The sequence below is a fragment of the Pelobates fuscus genome, chromosome 3 (genome assembly GCF_036172605.1).
Source record: "Pelobates fuscus isolate aPelFus1 chromosome 3, aPelFus1.pri, whole genome shotgun sequence".
NCBI classification, from domain to species: Eukaryota; Metazoa; Chordata; class Amphibia; order Anura; family Pelobatidae; genus Pelobates; species Pelobates fuscus.
This window is the reverse complement of record NC_086319.1, coordinates 220251942-220271178: the sequence shown is the minus strand read 5'-3', so window position 1 is coordinate 220271178 and position 19237 is coordinate 220251942. Positions and strand designations below refer to the sequence as shown.

The 19237-nt window shown below is 45.3% G+C and overlaps 1 protein-coding gene across 4 annotated transcripts in view; it reads left to right on the top strand.

Moving 5' to 3' along the window:
• Nucleotides 1-1630: 1630 nt before the first annotated feature.
• Nucleotides 1631-19237, top strand: part of LOC134602778 (pendrin-like) — a 125934-nt gene continuing 108327 nt past the window's right edge. The window contains exon 1 of one of the 4 annotated variants that reach the window (XM_063448088.1): nucleotides 1631-1685. The gene's annotated coding sequence lies outside the window, so the exon portion shown is untranslated. Of the gene's footprint in view, nucleotides 1686-2897; nucleotides 2992-5285; nucleotides 5443-6770; nucleotides 6885-19237 lie in introns of those variants that run through there. The other 3 variants (XM_063448090.1, XM_063448087.1, XM_063448089.1) reach the window with 3 other exon arrangements.

Sequence of the window (19237 nt, the reverse complement as noted above, 5' to 3'; positions counted from 1 at the left end):
GTGTCTGTGAGTGTACGTGTGTGTCTGTAAGTGTATGTGTGCACCTGAGTGTGTGTGTACGTGTTTATATGTGCATACAAGTTTTGGGTTTTTTTTGGTGGTGGGGTGGGGGTGGAACTCGAGTGAGTTCACACACTTTATTCCCCAGGACTTGACCCCTGCTGACAACCCAGGCCAAAGGTCCAGAGAATTTAATTTGCTAGCACTGCATTTTACCCTGTAACTTTCTATGACACCCTAACATTTGTACATGGGGGGGTACGGTTTTACTTGGGAGACTTCGCTAAACACAAATATTAGTGATTCAAAACAGTAAAACATATCACAGCGATTATATTGTCAGCTAAGGTGACTTTTTTTGCATTTTTCACACACAAACAGCAGTTTTACTGATGATATAATTGTTGTGATACGTTTTACTGTTTTGAAACACTAATATTTGTGTTCAGCAAAGTCTCCCAAGTATAACAGTACCCCCATGTGCAAGTTTTATAGCGTTTTTGAAAGTTACAGGATCAAATATAAGGGTCAAATATTTTTACATTGAAAATCGCCACGTTGGTTACGTTGCCTTTGAGAGCCCAGCAATGAGAATTACCCCCATGATGGCATACCATTTGCAAAATAAGACAACCAAAGGTATTGCAAATGGGGTATGTCCAGTCCTTTTTAGTAGCCACTTAGTCACAAACACTGGCCAAAATTAGCGTTCAATTTCGTTTTTTACTTTTTTCACACACAAACAAATATGAACGCTAACTAAAAAAGACTGGACATACCCCATATTGAATACCCTAGGTTGTCTACTTTAAAAAAATATGTACATGTGGGGTGTGATTCAGAGATTTATGACAGATAATAGTGTCACAATGTCACTATTGATACATCTTGATACAAAATATATATTTTGAAACAGCAATTTCCTATTCGACTTATAGCCATATAACTTGCAAAAAAAAGGCAAAAAAGCATGTAAACACTGGATGTTTTTAAACTCAGGACAATTTTTTTTTATCTATTTAGCAGTTTTTTTCATTAGCTTTCGTAGGTAAGTAAAAGATTTTTCAAGCAAAAGTAAAAAAACATGTTTTTTTCAATTTTTAACCATATTTTTTTTAAGTAAATTATATGACATGATACAAATAATGGTATGTAAAGAAAGCCATTTTTGTCCTGAACAAAAAAATATATATATTATTTGTATGGGAACAGTAAATGAGAGAGCGGACAAATTACAGCTAAACACAAACACCACAAAAGTGTAAAAAGAGGCCTGGTCGTTAACGTACAAAATCGCAAAAACAGGCTGGTCCTGAAGGGGTTAAAGTGATCTAAATGTGTCTACACTGTAAAAGGGATAAATTAGCACATAAGTTTAGCATGGCAGGTGGTATGTGAAGCTTGTATATAAATGCACTGCACACATGTACATATTCTAATTTATTTTATCTTGGTCTAAAGTAGATGTGAAGGTTAAATATTGTAGAGAACAGCTAATTAAATCAGTATTCTATATGTTTTATGTAGGGTAACTGACTGACCAGTTTGTACTTAATCAAACTGGTTTCCCCTGTCCCCCTTTGTAGAGCCCTCCCAGTGCTGCAGGCTCTATATATTGTGCAGGCGAACAACGACCTGCTCTTCCTGTGGTTACTGGGGAAGAACATCAGAGATACACAGAACAGGTACAATGTCAACTTGATACTCTGCATAGTTATTGCTTGAGATGAGTATAGCATCGTTCGAAATAGTGTTACCTCGTCACTGCCTATCAACTAGACATCAACATTAGGCAGGAGAGTGAGTTAACGAATTCGTTTTCTGGTGTAGTCATCAAATAAAAACAGATACAGATAAAGGAATTTATCACGTTAATATTATAGATGCGTATGCACCATGATTATCCAATCAGAAAAGACAGAGAACCTAAATTAAACCCACAAAAAAAAATGTATAATGTGGTTGAAAAATATATATTCCTAAAAATGCATTTTTCAAACACCTGCTGAGTTAAGACATTTATCAAGTATATTAAGTTTTCTATGCTTTGTTCCCTAAATGATAGGTAGAGTTGTCTATAAAGCTATGTGAATATCGAGCAATATCTTTGTTAGTAAGCATCACTGGAGGTAGGAGTAAATATGCATTCTTGAGTTTCTGCTGATCTCACATGAGAACCTGTGACCGGTGAGAAGCTCTTGGGTGAGATTGTGCAGAGCTTCATCGACTTGAAGGAACTGGTGAATTCCCATTCAGAAATTAATATCTTTTCTGTCGGGAAGATCACTAGTATTAATTTCATTGACTGGTTCTGGTATGTTCTACATAGCAAACTGTACTTTGGGATTTCACTGTGATAATAACACAGTGATAGATAATAACTGGTTTATCTAACGCCACATAGTAACTAGTAACATTAGAACGTGTCGGTATGTTGCTGTGATACGTTCCTCCCACCCTATCACCACCTCCAACAGTGCAGGGACTGGATACATTGTAGAGCTGGTTAGAGCAAGTTGAGTTGTATCCCAAACGCATCTTGGTTATGACTGCAACTCTCATCGTTCTTAAAATGCTGCCTGTGCTTCATGAGAGTCGTATTCATGAGCGTCATACTTGTGAAACAGATCAATTGGTTTGCTGGATCATTTCACTCATTTGATTTTCATTCCTCAAGAAAACACACACACTCTCTCTCTCTCTCTCTCTCTCTGTATTGGTGTCTGTTAGAGGAGGGGTTGCACATATGTGTCTGCCTGTTGGCAGTTGGCAGGTGCAGCATGCTGCCTCTTGTTCCTAAAGGACACAGAAAGCCATTGAGGGGGCTTGCTCTCTAGGGATGTGGAGATGGCAGATGGGCAGGGTTACATGGGAAGAGGAGGGATTCCTAGACTGCCAGAGATAATCTTTGGACCGAAGCAGAGACCAGCAGCAACAACACAGCGTATTTTATTTCTGTTCAATTGCTTTTTTATCCTTTATTAACAAGAGGTACATTCCAACCATGGGTGTCATCATGCAGGGGAGTGTTTAGTGTTAATCAACATGAATGGTATCTAGTGGGTGACCTGTAAATATAGACTAATGGTGCTTCCACATATACCATGACCAGTCTTGCATCATCTAATGCCTCTTTACCGTATACTGCATACACTTGCTTAATAGATATATATATTAGCCATACACTTACATAACACATTCATACTTTACATCACACACTGACCTATTTAATTGAATGCTTGTGTATATTAATTACTGACCTTCATATTCCAATACTTAAGTCCAATGTTCTGTTTTATATATATTCTATGTTTTATAGTCAGTGCATTATATGTATGCATACTGAAATGGTTTAACACTGGACACACTCTTGTATATGTGATAATAATCTATGTCTATGCTATGTCACTAATATGAAAATTTAAAGTGAGACTAAAATTTAAGGTCAGAGTGACTGAGATGAAAGCATAGATGATTTTTCCAATTCCCCTATTTTGACCTTAAATTTGAAATTCCCTTTGAATTCTCAGTGTAATGAATAACCCTATGTATATTGGAATGTTTCTTCACCTCTGATCTGTACATGATAATGCTTTTACAGCTCACCCACTCATCTGTATTTAAAATGTCTATACATTGCACTTTGACCTCTACTTTCTATTGTTTCTCTACCTGATCCAACAGGTTATTCTAATGTTCCCATATATGGCCAGTACTGTCTATTTTATACCTTCTGTTTTTTTTGCTACAAACAAAAGGTCACATTTGTTAACCCCTTAAAGGAACACTATAGTGTTAAACAAAATACTTAGGTCCCGGGCCCCCCTTAGTTCGCTCTATAAATGTGCATAAACTCATCTTTTCTCCCACGATGCGCCAGTCTCACTATGACTGGCCCTGCCTGACCCTGCCTCCATGGCTGAGATTTTCAAACTTGATGATCTCAGCCAATCCAGTGGAGGCTATTGCGCATGTGTGGCTAATCAGCATCTACTCATATAGATGTAATGGATCAATGCATCTCTATAGCAAACATTCAGTGCCTCTATGCAAAGCGTGGAGATGCTGAATGTCAGTGCTGTGCACTTGAAGAGGAAGCACCTCTAGTGGTCGTCTGAGTGTCTGAAACAACGTTATTTACAGTGCTCAGGCTGCAGACTACAGACACCGGAACCACTGCATTAACCTGTAGTGGTTCTGGTGGCTATAATGTCCTTTATGACACAACTTTGCACATAAGGACACATGCTTTTTAAACTTTTTTTTTAAACTTTTTGCTGTTTGTTTTATCTCCAATTTAAATTATTGAATTTTATAACATTATATTAAATAACAAAAAGGAATTTATTTTGATATGAGATATACATATGTAAATTCTTATTTATTATAAAAAAACAAAACAAAACAAAAAACAATGTGGAAAAACACATTTTATTTTTACAGTTTTGGTGTGCATAATAAGTGCAGCTTAAGAAAAGTGATTAAAAATAAATTAATTGTACATAATTGTAGAGTACATAATATATCCAGGATTTTAATTTATTTTGATAGTTGCAGGTCACAAAATGCAAGGAGTAAATACAATTTTAATGTGGAACAAGTTTAGAAGTTGATATGCTTTTCTATTAAGCTTCATAGCCAACATAGAAAACAAAATTGCCATGCAAAAGTATGTATTTTTATAAATTATATTCTATTTTTGACGTACTCACATATAATAAGTTTTTCTAATGTGTGATTCGTAAAGCTTATGTGTGCTTTTCCTGTACAAAACCATATATTGTGTTCAGCTACATCTGCTGAGTACAATGATACCCCCATTGTATGCCTTTCTTTGCCACTATCCTGTGAAGCTACAGTGCCATATAAGAGACCAGGCTATTTCAGTTTCTACAGTTAAAATTTTCATAGATGGATTTGATTAGCCTGTGTCTCTTTTTGGGGCATTATAGCATTTTGACTGTTCAAATAACCCCACAAAAGCCTACCATTTATGAAAGTAGACATTTTTTGCTGGGTAATATATTTGAAATTCAGTTTGAATTCTCAGCAATTATCACTTTTCTTTAAATGAATGAAGATTTTTTGCATAGAACCCCTAAAGGCCTAAGGCATTGATGTAATCAGATCTCCACCATTTTTCTTTGTCTGGTTTGCTAGATGTTGAGTGTTCTGCAATATTGAACTCTATCTCCCTGTGGCATAGGCTCCGAACCAAATTTGACTTGTCCACTACAGCATCCCCAATGGCTCCCTATCTCAGTAATATAAATCCAGGTGTGTGTGTGCTAGCAATTTAAAAAATATTGAAGAAGTTGGGATCCAGCGCTATGGTCACTTATGGCATGTGGACGAGCCTATAGATATTACGGAGTTATCCGAAATGATTCATATGTCCTAGAGGAACTACTTCAGATTTGAAGCTTCGCGGCTAGAGAGACGGTAAAAAACACAGCCAAAAGAAAGCAGTCAGTGTTTGAAAAATGATGTGCAAGGGAAAAGTATTGATTTTAGTTATAGAAAAAACACATATGTTCTAATTCTAGATTATGGGCTGAACTAACCTATACGAAACAGTGGAAGGAAGATCTGGGTGGTACACTGGAGGCTTCCATATAGATATCTTGCCCATTCAGGAACCTATAAAGAAAATCATACACGTATTGTCAGGAACCCGCGGGCGGCTGCGAGGGGAGGCTGCAGTCCGCTCGCGGCACTCACCCTCCAGCCGTCCGCGGGTCCTTTCCCGGCATACGCTCGCTGGGCGGCATCCTCCCAGTCTCGGATGCCGCCCGCGTCCTCCTCTCCGTCCCCCAGCGGCAGCATGCATGATGCTGAACGCTGGGGGACCGCCCACTCTTGTACACGCCGCGGTCAGCCACCTGACCCGGCGTTAAAGGCACAGTGCCTCAATCACAGTGGGAGGTATACATATCTCCCACGTGTGATTACTAATTCTGATTGGAAATTATCCGATCAGAATTAATCTAATGGTTTAAATACTTACCTTTCCTGTTCCTCCCTGCCCTGTTGTGGTCTTTGCTTTCTACTATTGCTACTGAACTTGTGATTTCTGGTTACGTACTCTCTGGCTTGTTAAACTGACTTTGTGACTTTCTCCTACCCTTTGACCTCGGCTTGTTTCTCGTTATTCTATCTTCTGGTTCCCCTTACTCGGCTTGTCTCCTGACTATTCTGTGTGTGCTTAGCCCGGCCACTCTAAGGTCCGGTACTGCACCTTTTCTGTGTGTGTGTGTGTTAGCGTGTTGGGTTCCCCGAATCGTGACACGTATGGTACACTACCCTGGTGAAACTATTTAGAATGGGTAAAACCCTCATTGATCTGTGTTGGAGGGGATGTGGACTCAAAGGCTCATATATCCACATGTGCTATGCTGAGGGTACTAAGGCTGTTTAGGTAATGCTTCAGAAGCTAAGCATATTCTGCCAATTAGAATCCATTTCTCACCCATGTGCACCACTGCATTTCCAATTTTGTTTTTATGACCTAAAATTTGTAATTCAGTTTTAAATACATTCCTCACCTTGTCTATGCTACTGTTCAAAATGTACACATTGGTCACTCTGGGAAGATGATGCATCGGAAAGAAAGCAGATGCACATTAAGTTTCCCTGACATGCACACGGTGTAATCTCTGGAAGTGGAGAGATTCATGGAATGCCTGTAGTAGCTTTTGACCTTTGTCAGCATTTCAAGTTAAAGGGGAGGGCTCTGGTTCTAAATAAGGCTTCTCCTCAGAGGCCTTGTCTGGATTTTCAGCATGTATGCCTCCTGCAGTACATATTTATTGAGAGTTTAATGGGTTATTTAATCGTGGATTGCCAAGCCAAGCAGATTTTCTTCCACATACCTGGCAAAAGGGGTAAGACTTTATAATAGGACCTGCTTTATAATGGGACCTGCTCAGTACAGTGAGAACACTGTGTGCTATAAGAATAGTAAATCATATATTATCACACTCTGTATGTCATTGAAGGGACTTTACAATGTAATTTCTTATGTATGCAGGCACTAGACTTTCTTTAAAACATGTGAACTATTTTAAACCTATCATCTCATTGATATAAAATATAAAAAAAAAATTATAATTATATTTGTTTCTCCTTTATTTACAAAACAAATTATTCTTAACCTTTCAATTAATCAATATATAAAAAGCTATATAACAAGCTCTCACGTCAAAAACACTTGAGGAACATACATTCAAAAACACTTCAGGAACATGCAGACATATTACTGGGTCACTTCCTAACATGTCGAGAGAACACTTATGTCATGTGCAATATTTAAATTTGTTAGTTAGTAAACTATATGATTAAAAATGAATTCCCACGCTGCTTTATCCCCTCGTGGTCCTGCATAACCCATTCCCCATTCCCATCTGGAAGGTTCCCCATTTCCATAATTTCAAAGTACCTCTCTAGGTTAAAGAGTTAGTCTACACTCACTGGCCAATCCTCCAACATGGCTACGTGTTAGTTTCACAACTTTTGAACATCTTTGCAGGTCTCTGAGGCCTTTTGAACAATGGTGCCCTTTAGGGGAGCACCTTAGGGGATCACCTTCATAAAGGTATTTCTGAGCTATACAGGCAAAGTTGCTACAGGCAAACTATCTTCTTTCACAACCCATGTACATGTGCCACTGGGAGGATGTGCTGAGGTGAGTTTTCAGCTAGGAACAGTGGACAAAAAGATTATTTTTTTCCGAATCTTCAGAGCACCATCTGCATGAAAACATAGGAGACAAACTACAAGTTCCTCTCAGGATGCTATAGCTTTTACATTCCATCTTCAGAAATCAGCCTTGCTCTTGTTGGCGCTGTAGGACTCTGCTACATATCTGGTGGGAGTGTTCGGAGATAGTGCTGTACTGAAGGAGCATCCACTCTACCTTGTACCCTTTGTTATTATTATGTTATTAATATGTAATTTTTTATATAGCTCCAACAAATTCCGCAGCACTTTACAGTGGGTGGACGAACAGACATGTAGTTGTAACCAGACAAGTTGGACACACAGGAACAGAGGGGATGAGGGCCCTGCTCAATTAGCTTACATGCTAGAGGGAGTGGGGTAAAGTGACACAGAAGGTAAGGATAGTATTAGACCAGTGGTAGTCAACCTTTTTCTACCTACCGCCCACTAATGCATCTTTTTGGTTGAAAAAATTTCCTTACCGCCCACCAGTTTTCGCGCAAATGCAGAATATTTTTAAGAAAGGAGGGTGTTTAAAAAAAAAAAAGAAATGTACGTACATTTATCTTTTTATTTCTACTTAATGCAGGTTTATAACAATAAAGTAAATTCAAATTACCTTTACTAGTGATTAATGAGATCCTTGAGGTTGATGCTGCGAGACTAAATATTTGATATCTGGTTCGATTTTCGTAAGGAACAAACAAAGGTCTCTCTCAGTGATATTCAGACGACTTCTCTGTTTGCGCATTATATGATTTCTCATTTGTGCGTCAGCTCATCTCCTCTCCCTCCTCAATTCCCCTCCCCACCTTTTTTTCCCCTTTTTTCTATTTTTTAACCTTCCTTATAGCAATGCCCAGTAGGAAGGCTGAGCTAGGTAGCCCACTTACTATAGTCCACTATAACAGACAGGCACACATACAGACACACATACAAGACACACACACAAAGACACATACAGACACATACACACACACACAAGACACACATACATACACACACACACAAGACACACATACGACACACACACACACACACACACACACAAGACACACACACATACAGACACACAGACAGGCACACATACAGACACACAGGACACACATACATACACACACAAAGACACAGACAGGCACACATACAAACACACACACACAAGACACATACATACAAACAGACAGGCACACATACAAACAGACATACACACACACAAGACACACATACAGACACACATACGACACACACACAGACATACAAGACACACACACAGACATACAAGACACACACACACAAGACACACACACAGACACACAGACAGGCACACATACACACATACAGACACACAAGACACACACACAAGACACATACATACAAACAGACAGGCACACATACAAACAGACACACACAGACATGCACACACACATGCAGACACACAAGACACACATACAATGACACATACATACAAAGACAAGACACACATACATACAGACAGACAGACACACATATATACAGACAGACACATACACACACACACACAAGACATACATACAAAGACACATACAGACAGACACACACACAAGACATACAAAGACACACACACACACACACACACACACACACAAGACATACCTACAAAGACACACACACACAAACAAACACACACACACATTATATTTAAGTCACCCTCCTGTTTCCTACCTTTAAGGTGCAGGAGGGTGACTTTCCCTGGGGTCCAGTGGTGGCTCAGGTGGATGGGAGTCAGAGTTCCCACTCTGACTCCCTGGTCTTCCTCCCGCGCGGCTCTCAGTTTTAGCTGGGAGGTGTGACCGGGGAATCACTTCCTCCCAGCTCTGTGATGTCATCACAGGGGGCCCGGTCACGCTGTTAAAGCGCCCAGCGCTGACCGGGCCCCCTTACAATCCGCATCCATCGGGTGGCCTTGACAGCATGGGCCACCCGATGGATACTTTGGAAGGCGGCCCCGGCGGTTTACCACGCAGGCCGGAGCCGCAAATGGTCACAGCGGTACCCAGTCGCACGGGTACCGCCGGCTCGCACCCGCCCGCCCGCACTATCAACCTGGAAATCCCTACCGCCCACCTGGAATCCTGAAATGCCCACTAGTGGGTGGTAGGGACCAGGTTGACGACCCATGTATTAGACTAATGACAGTTGCAAGAGAGGAATCAGTCGGGAACTTTTATGAAGAAGTGGGTTTTTAATGAATTTTTGAAGGAGTGGAGACTGGGTGAGCATCTAACAGAGGTTGTTACTGGAGAGTCCTCCCTCCTTCTGCCCTACAGATTATCTACTGCATTCTCCACCTTCAGAAATTAGCCTTGTTCTTGTTGGTGCTGTAGGACTCTGCTACATATCTGGTGGGAGTATTCGGAGATAGTGCCATATTGAAGGAGCATCCACTCCACCCTACTGGCGAGTCCTCCCTCTTTCCACCCTACAGTATATCTGCAGCATTCTACTAAGTTGCCCATCTCCATCTATAGAACCATCTCTGCTCAAACACTCTGATTCTGGTCCTCTGGAGGAGCACTTGCCCTCCGGCTTTCCATCAATAGGTTGCAAGGGTTGACGAAATTAGAACCATGGAGGAGATGACAGACTTCCTATACTAGAGACAGGAGTGTTATCGCTCCACTTGGGCCTCATGGCTAGATTTCCTAGATGGGGACATCTGGGGAATGGGGAGACATCTGGGGTTGCGGATGACCCCTTTTATTCTTAGCTCATTGCCTTTTTTGTATTTTCCCCGCGCTTGTATTCTACCTGCAATCTCCCATTAGGGGAGTCTTCCCTGTACCCTATTCTGCTCTCTTTTGTTAATTATTCATAGTTCACTATAAAAACACATCAGCCTCTGGATTTAGTCCAAGGCTTTCTCTGCTCTACCCAATTCACATTTTCTTGCATCTTAAGACTACAGAATGATGTGCATCACTTGTTTGTTGTTCCCATGGGCACAGTTTGGAAAGTCTCTATTTCGTTTCTGGGATTCCTACCTCTTGGTTACAATATTTCTGTTTTCTTTGCCTCCCTTTGTGGCCTAGATACATGCTTGATAGACCCACCAGAGCCTTCCATTAAAATCCATAGAGGAAGCATGGTATATGAGCACACATTTTGCATGTCTCATTGATTTAATTGAGACCAATAGGATTGTTTGTTAGGTTACAGCCACAGGAGACAGATTCGATTTTGGGATCTCCAACCTCGACCCCTACATTCAAAAGGTTAGCTTTAATAATTTATGTTTAAAATGACCAAATAAGTGGTTCATTTTTATTACTGAATTTAACTTGGGTGTTTAAAATGTGTATTTTTTATTACTTAATCATGACTCTTAAAATGAAATCAAGCATCTCCTACTGAACCTAAATATGTAATGTCAATACACAGTTCCAGCTGTGAAAAACATGTGATACTGCTTCCTGTACCCAGGCTGGGTACTTCTGCCAAGCTTGCTTCCTAGCTGGAACTGGGAAACTTGCAGCACTTCTGCCCCAGTCACCGCAGCTTGACTTTGGTCCTTCTGCAGTTCTCCTTCCAGACTGGTATTGTCCCCTATGCCTATTCTGCTGCAGCCATTCTTCCAGGCAGATATCGTCCCCACTGCCTATTCCTCTGAAGCTTTCCTTCCAGTGATTGCTATTGCCGTTACAAAGGCACTTTGGGCTCTCAGGCCTCTTTATTTATCTCAGGGCTAGAGTGACCGTGCATCCAGCCAACAAGTCTAAAGACTATGTCACTGGGATCCCTAAAAATCCACGCAGAACTTCCAGTTCCAAATGGTACTAACATACAATACTTTATTTTACTTGGGAACAGCTCATATGTTCGTTACATCAACCTTGTTGTGGCAAACTCAATACAATACAATTAACCAAATCATATCAGAAAACATACAGGAACTTATAATAACATAACAACATATTGATAAAGGAATGGGGAAGACAATAATAAATACAAAACATCTCTCCTGCCTGCAGAATTTGAAATATGCAAATCTACCTGAATATGCAAAGTAGCAATAATTGCTATTCAGGTAGTGAAAACAGCTGTTGCTATATTCTTCAAACCAACAGGGGGCACTGTACAGGCTCCACAACCTAGCTGATTGCAAGCATTAGCAAGACCTGAGAGCACACTAATATTTAACCACTAAACACTAAATAGTTTACACAAACCTGCACCTATAATAGACAGAGGGTGACTAAAACACAAGAATAGTCCATGGACCTACATAAATAGTCTGTCTGAAGCTCCTGGTGATGGTGACTACTGTCACAGAACATATTTCACAATTGTAAATGTACGGTGAATTAAGATTTTTCATCTATAACATGTATTTTCAAATTTTGTGACTGTTTCTGACTCAAACAACATTCATTACATTTAGCAGCAGAGGATTGGAGGTAGGTCGATACATATTGCTGTGTGTATTTCTCAAGGACAAATACTGGTAAGGGAGTCTGTCCAGGAGTCAACCCTGGGTTTCCTGGTTTTAAGACAGTGATATCACTCCTTCTCTAACCAGCCATTATACAGTATGTACCTGATGTCAACAGTTTCTGAACCCCAGTATGATTGTCCTGAATGGGTATCAAATGTCCAGCATCGTAGGTTCATTTTCTGGGACACCACAACTTAGCTCAAGGAATGTCAAGGAGTGTTTTTCTCTGAAAAGGCAGTGTTTGCATAAAAATGCTTGCATATAATGATTATACTCACCAGAACAACTACATTAAAGGGACACCATAGTCACCTGAACAACTTCAGCTTAATGAGGTTGTTCAGGTGAGAACTATAGCTCCCTGCAGCCATTCTCATGTAAACACTGTATTTTCTGAGATAGAAAGCTAGGAACACCTCCAGTTGCAGTCACTCAGAGTGAACCAGAGGGACTTCGGAGTTGATGGAGTCATAATATGCCTCCATCCACTCAGATATGCTGTCAGCAGAACACAGGGCAGCACTGTGCACAGCATCCTGTGATTCAGTATCTACTCCTTCTGCATGCAGACACTGAACTTTCCTCATAGAGATTTATTGATTCAATTCATCTCTATGAGGAGATGCTGATTGGCCAGGGCTGTGTTTGAATCATGCTGGCTCTGCCTCTGATCTGCCTCTTTGTCAGTCTCAGCCAATCCTATCTGGAAGCATTGTGATTGGATCAGGCTACCACATGTCAGCAGACTGCTTGCTTTTCTGAGTCTAACAGCATGCAGATTTACAGCTTCAGGCTTGAATACAGTAAGATTTTTACTATATTTATGGAGGCATGAGGGGTTGTGTTAACACTATAGGGTCAGGAATACATGTTTGTGTTCCTGACCCTTGACATATGCACCGTCGTTATTCGGCAGGTGCCATTTTAGTTTACCTTAAATAAAACACTGACACCAAATTTATCTGTTGGATTATAACGTCCACAGCTTTATTAATTATTAAATATGTAAATAAATAAATTAACAATTTAGGGTCATTGTCCATCTAACATTATATTACTATCCCCCCGTACAATACCCCTGACAATGACCCTATCTTTTGAACAATAATTAACATTCACTTAACATATAACCAGAAACACACGGCCTACCAGAGAGGCCCCAAAACCATCTGTTAACTGTAGGGGTGTACCCAGACACCCCTACCCCCTAGGTTCGTAGCCACCGAAGAGCTTGAACCTACCAACATCTAATCCATCTGGCCTACTCCAGCCTAGGCCTTGGCCTGTCCATTCCCAATTCCATCTAACTCCTGGCTTTAACACGCCCTGTTCCCGCCGCTGTGACCAAACGGGATCAAACTCAACTATAGGGAGGGAGGGTGGGACAAGTGACAGGTCAGTGCAATTCAGATTAACTGGCTCCTCACTTAAGATGGCCGCCTATTTACACTACCTGACTCCTCCCCTACTTAGCCCCGCCCTGAACATCCCAAACCTTTCCACCTGCCTACTTCCTGGCCTTGTCAAGGCCCACTCCCCTGTTTCACTGTTCCATGGGCTTCATGACATATGCACCGTCGTTATTCGGCAGGTGCCATTTTAGTTTACCTTAAATAAAACACTGACACCAAATTTATCTGTTGGATTATAACGTCCACAGCTTTATTAATTATTAAATATGTAAATAAATAAATTAACAATTTAGGGTCATTGTCCATCTAACATTATATTACTATCCCCCCGTACAATACCCCTGACAATGACCCTATCTTTTGAACAATAATTAACATTCACTTAACATATAACCAGAAACACACGGCCTACCAGAGAGGCCCCAAAACCATCTGTTAACTGTAGGGGTGTACCCAGACACCCCTACCCCCTAGGTTCGTAGCCACCGAAGAGCTTGAACCTACCAACATCTAATCCATCTGGCCTACTCCAGCCTAGGCCTTGGCCTGTCCATTCCCAATTCCATCTAACTCCTGGCTTTAACACGCCCTGTTCCGCCATAGCACATGACTTGATCCCTTAAGGACATGTGCGCCCCCCACCACCCTGAAACAGGGCCAAGCTAATCCCTTCCTGAAAGCCTAGATTGAGCAAGTCACAACCCACGTCTGACAAGTGTACCCCGTCTCTCCTAAAATAGCCCGGAAGCATGTCCTCCAGTTCCCTATGCCGAACTACAATACCCCCCACTCGCCGCACAAAACTCGCCATTGCCCTGTTAACCTTGCCCCTGCATCGAGCCACTGCAGCTGGATCCCTGGCGTGCCGCCACGTGAAACGGGGGACCATTTCCGACCACACTACCACCACGCCAGGGACCAGGTCCAACAGCCGATCCACGTCTCTCTTCATCCGTCTAACCAACTCCCTTTGCGGAATCAGACCCAAATCATTCCCACCCCCGTGTAACAAAACTATGTCCGGAGCAGACCCCCCGGCCAACCTGCTAAACAACAAACTACTAAGGCTTTGCCAGCTAAACCCCCTAAAGCCAAACCAAGAAATCGACACTTCTCCTTGAGTAAAACCCAGCTGTGCTCCACTTCTCCGAACAGCAGCCCTCTTCTGAGCCCAATAGACATACGAGTGGCCCCAGATCCACACTTTCCATCCTGCAAAGAAAAACACGTTAATACCAAACAGATGGATTCCACTTCCATCACAGCATCCCATCGCCCTGCTCACACCAGCCTATCTGGTCTAACGTATGATCTAAAACGCAAGGATTCCCACCTCCCTATGCGTTTAATCCTCTCGTCCCCCAGTCCCAGCCGTGCGGCCTCAGTTGCCGCCCCAATTCTAAAGGAGTGAGTCCCAAATTGCCCTGGCTCTAGGCCCAGCTTACTTACCCCCATCCTAAACACCCTCGCGAACTGGAAGCGCGACAGGGCCGAGCCATCCTGGTGCACCAAGAAGCAACCATCACCCCCCGGGCGCAATGCCCGGTACTCCGACCCCTTTTCAACTGGGCACACCCCTGACCCAGGCAACCCGAACAACACAACTGCGCAACCTTTGCCAAAAATGTCCGTCTTCGAACGGCGTAACTGAATTCGCACCCTGTCCTCGCGAACCTCCACATCTGTGAGCTGAAGACCCCCAAGGCCCTTCTTGTTTGCGCTCACCAACTCCCCGATCCGAAAAGCCCCGAAAAAAGCCCACACAAATGCCACCGTGAACAACGACACCTCAAATGAGGAGCTGCAAATACCCGGAAGAACGCCCACCAGCTCCCGCAACAATTCAAAGGACACTGGTCTACGCGAGTCTACCGTTTTCTTCCCCCTCTTGAATCCCTTCACTGCCTGACGGACCAGGAAGTGTTTGGTATCAACCCAGCCATTGAACTTAAACAGGAAAGCCAAGGCAGAGAGATGCCTATCCACCATGGCAGGCGACGCCTGAGCCGCGAACAGTCGACAGAGTAACCACAAAAGTGCATCCAAGCGTTGCCCCTCCGTAGGGGCGCTACTCACCTGAGCCACCGTCTCGTCCCACAGTTTCCAAACCTTTACGTAGGACGCCCACGTGCTCGGCGCCAGTGACCTCCTCACACAGTCTCCAAGCAGGCCGTCCCGAGTTGCCACATCACACCCGGGCACTCCTGACCCTGGGCCAGCGCGTCCGGCGCAGCCTCCCGGAAGCGTTCCCACTGAAAACGAGACAGTGAGTCAGCCACCACGTTCTGGAGCCCCGGGATATGCCTAGCCCTAAACACTATGTTGAATGCCATACAACTAAGTACTAATTGTCGAAGCAGGCGTACTACCGGGGGCGACGAGGCGGTCAAGCTATTGATCGCTTGCACTACCGCCATGTTATCGGAGTAGAATACCACCTTTTTGTCAGCCAACTCCGTACCCCAGAGTACCACCGCTACAACGATGGGAAACAACTCCAAGAACGCCAAGTTCTTAATCAGAGGACTCACCTTCCACGGTTCCGGCCACGCCTCCGCGCACCACTTACCTGCCAAGTAGGCCCCAAAACCAACACTGCCGGAAGCGTCCGTAAACAACTTCATTGCTGCCGACGACACCGTCGGTTCCCGAAAGAACACTGTCCCGTTAAAGTTGCCCAAAAACTGTTCCCAAACCCCCAAATCGTCCTTCATCTCGGCCGACACCCGAATGTAGTGCGACGGCCGCCGCACCCCACTCGTTGCCTGCGCCAACCTCCGGCAAAATATCCTCCCCATGGGGATCACCCTGCACGCAAAATTAAGGCTCCCCACGAGGGACTGGAGCCCCCGCAAGGTCACCTTCCTTGCCCCCTTGACCACGTCCACTAGCTGTCGCAGATGCCGCAGCTTATCCCTAGGCAGCCTGCATTCCCCGAGCTCCGAATCAATTTCGAGACCCAAGAAGCTAAGGCACGTGGTGGGGCCCACCGTCTTGTCCCCCGCCAACGGCACCCCAAAGGTATGCGCCACCCGCTGAAAAACTTTCAGTACCTGAGCACACCGCTCCGAGTCCCGTGGGCCGACACACAGAAAATCATCCAGGTAGTGCACTACAGCACCCCCGGCCGATTCCGTGCGCACCACCCATTCCAAGAAGGTACTAAACCTCTCGAAGTAAGCACAAGAGATGGAACAACCCATAGGCAGACACAAGTCCACGAAGATTGCACCCTCAAAGTGACACCCCAACAGGTGGTGACAGTCCGGGTGTATGGGCAGAAGCCGAAAAGCCGCCTCCACGTCCACCTTGGCCATCAGCGCCCCACGCCCCGCTCTCCTAACCAGCTCGACGGCTTTGTCGAATGACGTGTAGGAGACCGAGCATAGGTCGGCGTCGATGTCATCATTCACCGAAGACCCTTTCGGGTGCGATAAATGATGAATCAGACGAAACCTTCCCTCTTCCTTCTTGGGAACCACCCCCAATGGTGACAACCTCAAATTCGCCAAGGGCGGAGCCGGAAATGGCCCTGCCATCCTCCCAGCTTGCACCTCCTTGGCCAACTTCTCCCGCACAACCCCCGGGTGTTCCCTGACCGACCTGAGGTTCTCACAAGGTGCCCCCGGCCCCGTGGCTTTGAAGGGAATTTTGAAACCCTCGGCAAATCCCGCCCGAAGGAATTCTGCCACGGCCTGATCAGCGTATTGCCTTAGCCAAGGCAACATCGCGCCTACCTTCACTGGTGACACCCCCAGCGGGAGCTGTGGGAGCGGCCGCTCCCGCTGCGCCTCCCCCTGTGGCCGACTTACCTTTCTTGAAGCACCTGTTGACCCCGTGGTTCCCGCCGCACCCTGAGCATTCGTGCCGGAATCTACAAGCGGATCCCCACTTACACTGTCCTTCGTTGAAGGCCCAGCAGGCACCTTTCTTTTGACCTGCCGCCACCGCCCCCCCGGGAGCGGTGCCGGCAGTCCCTGGAAAGGGCGCACTCTTTTGCGCCATCATTAACCGCATCCAAAGCGGCAGGTCCATTTGGTCCCAGCGCATGGAAGGGTTGGCAGCCAGTCGCTGGCGGAACTGCTCGTCATACCTCCACCATGCCAACCCTCCATAGGTGCGGTATGCGTCCCCGATTCCGTCCAAGTAACAAAACAACTGGGAGCAGCACTCCGGCCGCTTCTCCCCAATAACACTGGCCAAAATGCAAAAGGCTCGCAGCCAATTGCCGAAGGTTTTCGGTATCTTGCGATACCTCCGCCTTTTCTCCTCCTCCTCCTTCTTGGCGTCTTTTTTGTCCTCCTCTTTTAAATCTAAGAATTCCTCCAGGGGAAGAAGGGAAAATATTTCCACGAATTCCCCTTTCGCAATCTTCTCTTTCACCTCCCCTTTCAAATGGCAACCCAACGGCCCCGCGAAGAACACATGTACATTCTGACGTGCTGCCTCCGTAATGTCCCCCCCCGTCACGTCGAGTACCCCGTCCCCCACCGATGATCCGTCAGGCTTATCAGCGGGACGCGTTTCCTCCCTAGTACCACCTGTCACTCCTGAGGATACCCCCACCAACCCCGACCCACTGCCTTCACCCGCTGACCAAACCCTATCGAACCTAAGTGGCTCCCTATCCTCTGACCACGAATCTATAAATGATTTCAAACAATGTATGAATGTCCCCGGGTGTGGTGTAGAGGTAGACTCACCGCTGATGCCCCTGGCCGCCGCAGGCCGCGGGGTTGCTGTCCCTCCATCCGCCATTTCTGACACTGGAGCTCCCAGTAGACGCCGACTCCTGCCCGCCTGGTCCCTCCTCGGAACCGCTGGTGAGTTACTCCGCGACCTGTAAGGAGAAGACATCCTGGGTAGTCTGCCCGAGTAGCTCCCTACCCGCCCTTCCTCCCTACGCTCTTCTCCGACTGCCCTGGATCCTCTCCACTGCTCTTTCCGACCTCCCTTGCTGAGCTCTCCCCGTCGCTGCTCCCTGAAGCTCCTCTCTGAAGATCTCGATCCACTGTGCCTTCTGCTCCGCCTCCCCTCCTCTGACCTGGACCTCCTTCTCCTCTCTCTGACGCTGAACCTGGACTCACTGCGGCCTAGCCGTGAATGGCTCCTGTCCCTGCTGTCCCGTCCTCCCGACCAGCTCCTGTCACTGCTGCACCTGGCGCTGCTGCTGCGCCGCTGGCCGCCCCGGCCCTTTGCGGCCGCTTCCTTTTCACTAGGCCGTACCTGAGGGCAGCCGGATGGGCCCCCCCGCTCTATACTGCCATCTCTAGTTCCCCGGTATCGTGCTGACCCCACAGGCTCTCCCACAGCCGCTGCGCCTGGCCCCCCACCGGCCGCCCCGTCTGACTCTGCCCTGGCCCCTAAGGATAGGCCGCCTGTCGCTTTCCTAGCTCCAGAGACCCTCTGAGCCGCCCGACCCGCTCCGCTGTCCTCTACTCCTAGTCTACTGCTCCCAGTCCTGGCCCTCCCTCCGGCCGCCCCTTCGGATCCCTTGCTGGCCTGGTCTCCCCGCACTGCCTGGCGGACCGCTGGTGCTGTAGTAACCCGACTAGTATTCCCACCTTGCCCCTCAGTGATACCGCTGGAGGTTGACTCACCGGGACGCTCAGTCCGTTGCCCACTGGCCGCGTGG